The sequence below is a fragment of the Cebus imitator genome, unplaced genomic scaffold, assembly GCF_001604975.1.
Source record: "Cebus imitator isolate Cc_AM_T3 unplaced genomic scaffold, Cebus_imitator-1.0 Scaffold93, whole genome shotgun sequence".
Taxonomy (NCBI): domain Eukaryota; kingdom Metazoa; phylum Chordata; class Mammalia; order Primates; family Cebidae; genus Cebus; species Cebus imitator.
In genome coordinates this window covers 6726120-6733199 of record NW_016107408.1, presented here as the reverse complement: position 1 = coordinate 6733199, position 7080 = coordinate 6726120, and the positions used below count along the sequence as shown (strand labels likewise).

The 7080-nt window shown below is 47.3% G+C and overlaps 1 long non-coding RNA gene and 2 other non-coding genes across 6 annotated transcripts; all 3 read right to left on the bottom strand.

Moving 5' to 3' along the window:
* Positions 1-376: 376 nt before the first annotated feature.
* Positions 377-5936, bottom strand: LOC108309473. Of its 4 annotated transcripts, none has more exons than XR_001827341.2 (6): positions 5807-5936; positions 5071-5292; positions 4631-4729; positions 3189-3318; positions 2234-2347; positions 377-833 (listed from the first exon to the last, which is right to left on the bottom strand). It is a non-coding gene; the product is annotated as an uncharacterized LOC108309473 (long non-coding RNA). The 4 variants fall into 4 exon arrangements; XR_001827339.2 differs by having other exon boundaries at positions 3189-3254; XR_001827342.2 differs by lacking the exon at positions 3189-3318.
* On the bottom strand, positions 2450-2533 carry LOC119472310. Its single transcript, XR_005201444.1, has one exon. It is a non-coding gene; the product is annotated as a small nucleolar RNA R38 (small nucleolar RNA).
* LOC119472309 lies at positions 4804-4881 on the bottom strand. Its single transcript, XR_005201443.1, has one exon. It is a non-coding gene; the product is annotated as a small nucleolar RNA R38 (small nucleolar RNA).
* Positions 5937-7080: the final 1144 nt, after the last annotated feature.

Genomic DNA, 7080 nt, shown 5'->3' with positions numbered 1-7080 from the left:
CTTGGGAAGCTGAGGCACAAGAATCACTTGAACCTGGGAAATAGAGGTTGCAGAGATCATAGCACTACACTCCCAGCCTGGGTGACAGAACAAGACTGTCTCAATAAATAAAAAAATTAAAGCCGGATGCCGTGGCTCACACCTGTTATCCAAGCACTGCGGGAAGTGAAGGTGGTCAGGTCACTTGAAATCAGGAGTTCAAGACCAGCCTGGNAAAATGTAAAAAAAAAAAAAAGAAAAGAAAAAGGAGAAAGGAACCTGATTATCTTAGTGAGCCAACACTAGATATTTTCTGACCACTATGTGAAACAACACCACTGATATTCTATGCAAACCATTATCTGTTCCCGGCAGCCACTCTGTGGAGGCACCAGGAGAACTCTAATCAATCCTTCATTGATTTGAAGTAAAAGTGCTAAAGCAGTGTTTGTGGGTGGCAACCCATTAGCAGATCAGAAAATCAATTTAGTGGATAAGTAAAAAGAGGAAACACAAGCTGGCATCCTGTGTACCGGGGTTAAGCATCACTCTCTGCAACTCATCAGTTTCCCCTGAGGTCCTCCGACAGAGTAGAGTCATGTTAACTTCAGTTTATAACCCATGTTGTCCCATCGATTTGTGAGAGTATACCCAGGTCATCCATAGCGAAGGTCTGAAAATGTTCTTGGTTGTATTCTAATTTCACTAACTGCCAAAAGGTTTTCCAGAATAATCTTAGTCACTTCATTCCTTTAAAGATGAAGCCCAAAGAACGCATGGCGATTACTTTAGAGGAACAATTAGCCACAGAGGCAAGGCTGTGCCGATCCCATCTGGCATCGCTGGGAGCTAACCTGTAAAACAGGAGAATAATTTGAAGTAGCAGCTAAGGAAGTGACTCAAAACTGAATGCTGTATAACAGCTAATTTGGGAGGAAAAGGTAATCAGTCTAAGAGCACTCATTCTCACCACCATTACGCATGTGTGCACGCGGGGAGCAGAACGGGCATTCTGACATCGTTTCCGTGCAGGCTAGTGGGGACCCAGGATGACTAATTTTAGGCAGACGGTACCTCTGAGGGAGCAGTTTCTGGTAAGAGACCAGTAAAGAACTATTAGAAAGCACTCCCTCTGGATAGAAACATTTCAAGTCAAATCTTATGGTTACCTGTGAGTTCTGTAGCCACATCCACTCAGCAGACAATAACCACTTGATAACCTGCCCTTTTCACTGTTTTACTTGCAGGCTGTAAATTACTGGGGGCAGTTTTTAGGTTCATTAAATTTCACCCAGAATATAGCTTCTTTGGCGTCTAGCAAAAATGCAACCTTAAATACAAAGAGTTTGCACACACCTCCCAATTTCGACAGAAAAGAAAGGCAGTCTTTGTGTACTTCCAGCCTGGCGTTCAAATGGGAACAAAGCCAGGTCCCCCAGCCTCCAGGGCCACTTTGCTTCTTTCTTGCTCACATGCCAGCAGTGGCATTCAGACAGGATCTAAGCTGCAAACTTAGGAGACCTCCCTGGCACCCTTAAACAAAGCACCTGGAAACCAAACAGCTGTGGTTTCCCCTAAATGTCAGGACCCTGGAGCAGAGGCAAGGTCAGAGTCATGAACCATTCTCATGGCCACAAGCTGGCATACAGCCCACATTCCAATCTGCTTCTAAGAGTGCATTCATTTTCTTGAAATACGTAACAAGCACTTTCATTCCACAGTAAGAGCATAAACCAAATCCTGGCCACTTGTCCATTCCTGCCCCATCATACAGCCTGTACCCTCAGAGCCATAATCAAGGAGCTAAAGCAAAGCAAGGCAACCACACATTTGGCTTTCCTGTCTTAGGGGGATGATGCTCTCAACTGGGCCCTCAGCAGGAAATGCTGAAAACAAAAAGGTGGGGTAGGGGGGAGACAAACAAAAAACCACAGAACCAAACCCTGAAGCCTCAGAATAGATTGTTTCTCTCAGTCAAGGTTTTCAGACAGGGATACCTAACCACCACAGGCTTGTAGGACTTCTTAGGGATATGCAAGATGTAAAAACATAAAGCTTACAAACAGGAAAGCAATCATTTCACTTGCGTCCGGCAAAGCAGTCCAGTTTTATGTCTTATTGCAGACACCTAGCAACAAAACACTACCAAAGCCTCCCCGCCCCTTGGCATATACTGCTTTAAGTCCAGAGCAGGGGAAGCAAAAAAGATGACCAGTCCCCCACACCAAGCCTGTTTAGCAGTTCATCTACTTACATGCATTAAAGACATGGTACTTTGGGTCCAGGTCAGGTCCTGGTTCATGGCAGCGCCCACAATGTGGCTACGAGAGGATCCTTTTCCAGCCTTGGAAACTGAGGCTGACTACACCTGGGAAGGAAGAGAAATTAAGAAAAAAAACTAATTAAGATACACGCAGAGTATAACTCTCAGGCAGCTTTCTTAAATTTTCTGTAAGGCAAACTTGGGAAACTGAGTTTCAGACATTCAAATTCCACACAGAAAGGCCTCTCTTTGCCTTCGGACAGGGATAACTCGACATCATCATGGACTCAGCTCCCACTAACCTGCTGGCCCACAGCACTAACTGCCACAGCACATGCAAACTATTTTTTTCTTATCAAATTGTTCACTTTCCTTACGCAAAGTCTTAAGACAAAGTCTCATTCCGTCACCCGGGCTGGAGTGCAGTGGTGTGATCTCAGCTCACTGTAACCTCCACCTCCCAGGTTCAAGTGATTCTCGTGCTTTAGCCTCCCAAGCAGCAGGGGTTACAAGGGTGCACCACCACGCCGAGCTAGTTTTTCTACTTTTAGTAGTGACAGGGTCCCACCATGTTGGCCAGGCTGGTCTTGAACTCTTGGCATCAAGCGATTTGCCTGCTTCAGCCTCGTCAAGTGCTGGGAATACAGGCATGAGCCTCCGTGCCCAGCCCTCGTCATGTGAACTCTTAGCCGATCGCGTCTGCTTTATTAGACTATGTTTTCTCTCGAGGGCATAGCTAGTGTCTGGTTGATGCACCCAGTGTCCAGATCTGGCACACTGGCAGTTCCTGCCCTTTGAAAGACCAGCTCCCTCCCAACAGTGGCTGGTAGCTGAGTAGGGGGCATCCCTTCCAGTGTCTCTCTAGGTGGTCGGTACAATGCCTGCTACAGTGCAGACCACTCATCATTTCAGCTAGCCTATTCAAGACCAGCTACACAAACAGTACCTGCTGCCAAGAAGCGACGTCACACAGGTCATATCCATTTCATCCAACTGTGTATGTAAAACTGCCCTGCAGGGCAAGCAGCAAGCATGTAGCTCAGTGTTTTAGACAGGGGATTAGAGATCCGCCGGAGCTACTTAAAAATAGCCAGCACTATAATCTCACTATAACAAAATCCTTGCGCTAAAAACAGATCAGATCATCTAATTCAAGTTTGTCTGACTCACAGCCTGCATGTGGCCCAGGATGACTTTGAATGCAGCCCAATACAAATTTGTAAACTTTCTTAAAACACAGATTTTTTTCTTTTAGCCCATCAGCTATCATTAGTGTTAGTATATTTTATGTGTGGCCCAAGGCAATTCTTCCAACGTGGCACAGGGAAGCCAATAGATTGAAGACCCTGAGCTAGTTACCACCACCCATTTGCTCTTGGACTGGCCACATGATTCCTCGACTCCACTCCAGAGCCATTCGCACCCATTCCTAGAGGTGAGGCCCAGGAATGTGTATGTTTTAACACTTTTTGGGTGGTTCTGACATGCAGTTAAGTTTGGAAATCACTAACCCTGAGTATAATGGGGCGATCTCAGCTCACTACAACCTCTGCCTCCTGGGTTCAAGTGATTTTCCTGCCTCAGTCTCCTGAGCAGCTGGGATTACATGTGCCCGCCACCACACCCAGCTAATTTTTGTATATTTAGTAGAGACGAGGTTTCACCATGTGGGCCAGGCTGGTCTCGAACTCCTAACCTCAGGTGATTCACCATGCCTGGCCAGGATATTTATTAATAGTACCATTCACCAGATGCCAGGAACACCCTCTCTCCCCAGTTGAGAACCACTGGTCTAATCTAACTCAGTAACTGCTTAACTTTGGGAAAGAGAACTCTGTCAGCCTCACTTTTACTTATTCAGCATTACAGTGGGGAAAAAAATTTACCTCATGTGGGATTGTTATTACAAATACTATTTGTGAGAGTGCTTGCCAAGGACCCTAGCAAAAGGATTCCCACACTACTTCCATTATCTGCGCAATCATAACTCTGGAGGACCCACACATCTCCAAAACTAAAGACCAATACTTAGCCTGGCGCGGTGGCTCAAGCCTGTAATCCCAGCACTTTGGGAGGCCGAGGCGGGTGGATCACAATGTCAAGAGATCGAGACCATCCTGGTCAACATGGTGAAACCCCGTCTCTACTAAAAATACAAAACATTAGCTGGGCATGGTGGCACGTGCCTGTAATCCCAGCTACTCAGGAGGTTGAGGCAGGAGAATTGCCTGAACCCAGGAGGCGGAGGTTGCAGTGAGCCGAGATCGCGCCATTGCACTCCAGCCTGGGTAACAAGAGTGAAACTCTGTCTCAAAAAAAAAAAAAAAGGACCAATACTTAAAGGAGACCATCGGCTATTCAATTCTATGAAAGAAATAAAAATCTTACCATTTACAGAAATTTCATCATGAAGATCCTTACACTTAACATCTTTAAGTGATGAGTTTTCACATGACTGCTTTCAAGACCACGGCCAACACCTTTAATCTAAGAGAAGGATGACAGGCTTAATTCTAACAGAAACCCCCTTAAGGTTTATTCTCCAGACTTGTATTAAAAGGCTGAGCCTCAGCAAGTCAGATCTCCTCACAAAAGATGTCACTTCAGACAGGGATAACTTTAAATCATCCTCAGCTCAGCCAATAACAAAGATTCCTAAATCCCAGCGATCCAAAATGCATTTTCCACGTCCCTCTTTCACCCCTGCATGCCCTGACAAGGATCCACGTTGGCGACAGTGACACCTAGTGGCCCCAAATTACTTGGGCAGGGACCCTCATTTTTATCATTAAAATAATTAGCATTCTGAATTCTGCGTAATTTCTTACCATAGCTGGCTTGTATGTCAACACGTATTCTCACATTCTAACTTCAGAATAAAGCAGGAGGTGAATGTATGTGATGGGACCAACTCTGCTTTCTCATTTCTGGCGACCACTCAGGCCCTGCCTGCACCCATTTTAACTCATGTTAGGGCTCCATCCATTACTGTGAACCTTCAACCTGGAACTCTGCTTTTCACCGTATCTGCAGATGCCAAAGAAGGGCTTCTGAGGAAGGAAGAAAGGCTCGTGTTAAAACCGTGGCTTTCAAGAATAAGTCTGCAATCCTATTGATTCCTATCTGTAAAGTTAAATATAAACTACCGATCGAGGCCGTCCTCAAAGCACTCCAAGTGGAATCATGTCTTCACACGTTAAAAATACTGATGCTGAATTGAGAACCACCACCGTCAAAGTTTGCCTGTACGCGGACACCAAAGACCCCCGGGCGCCCACGCTCAGCACACGCGCGGCTGAGGGGCACGGGGCTGCCTAGGTTATTAGGATCTCTCCCCGGCAGAAGCCGGCCCTGTAACGCCGAGGACGGGCTTGAGCTTTCTCCCTTCACATAACATTTTCTCGCCGCCTGGAAAGCATTTTCTCATCCAGTACTTGTTAACCCTCCCAACCACCCTATGAGGGAGAAGCCGAGCTTATCACCACTTCGTCTCTGAGGAAGGGAGACCAAGTGTGTTAGTGCTGTGTCAAGGAAGACCCCATTTTTCCATTCAGGCAGCCTTACCATGACAAATGCCTGAGGCTGTTGGCCATGCTCAACACCGACGGGACCAACCATGACTTTCAGCCACGCGGCCGACAGCGAAAAGAACGCGAGATCGCGCCTGCATGCAAGTCTTCCCGACAATCCCTCCGGAACTCTCGCGATGTTGAGAAAGGGCTGAAGGGAAATGTAGTTCAAAACCGCGGTGGCTGGGGGCCGGCCGCGTCCTCAGCGCGACTGTAGAGCCGGGGGTAAGATGGTGGTGGTCGCCACCAGCGGCAGTGGAGGGTCGGGATGGGAAACCAGGCCTGTGAAGAACCACGGCTGTCAGAAAACGAAGCTAGAGGGTCGCTGCTGCCGTAAAGTCATTGAGCTTCAGCACAGGTTGTCCCTGGCCGAGACGGGAAACACAGAAAGTTCGAGGGGGCAGGGACGGATGAGGAAACCGGGGCTCGGCCGAATATCTTTTTTTAATTGCTTTGTGTATTTTGTTTGAGGGAGGATAGAGGTATTTGGGGTGGTTCATTGGGATAGTGAAGAAGAGAGATTCCAAGAAAATCGTGCAACCTCCAGCTCAGGTGTTTTTAAGATTGGGGTGAGGCCCAGGCGCAGACGGCAGGGGGCGCTCGAGAGCGACGGGGCTTGGCCTCGGCGGCTGCCCAGGCCGAGCGTGCTTTTTATTCCGAGAAAGGAAAACAGGCGAGTGTCACGAGTGGAATTACGAAAAGAACGGAGAATGATGTAACATTCACCCCTCTTCTGAGTGTTATTTTCCAGGCAACCACCTTGGCTTCATTTTTTTGTTTGTTTCTGGGTTTTTTTGGTTTGTTTTTGAGGCAGGGTTTTCACCCCGGCACTCAGGCTGGAGTGCAGTGGTGCAATCATAGCTCATTGCAGCCTCGACCTCCTGGGCTCAAGTGATCCTCCCGCCTCAGCTTCCCGAATGGCTGGGATGACAGGCGAGCGTCACCACGCCCGGCTGATTATTTTTATTTCGTATAGATGAAGTAGGTTTCACACTGTGTTGCCTGGGTTGGTCTCAAACTCCTGGCCTCAAGCAATCCTCCTGTTTTGGCCTCTTAAAGTGCTGGGATTACAAAGGTGAGTCACTGCGCCTAGTCTGGCTTCATTTTTTAAATAAAAATAAGGCAAAAACGACAACAACCAGGGCCAGAATTTGCCCCTATTTGGAAGTTAGTTTAAATTTGCAAGACCAAGAGCCTCTTCTGCATTCCAGTCTCCCCATTCCCATCCACTCATTACTATGGCCTTTGGTGTGGATTATATTGTCCTGC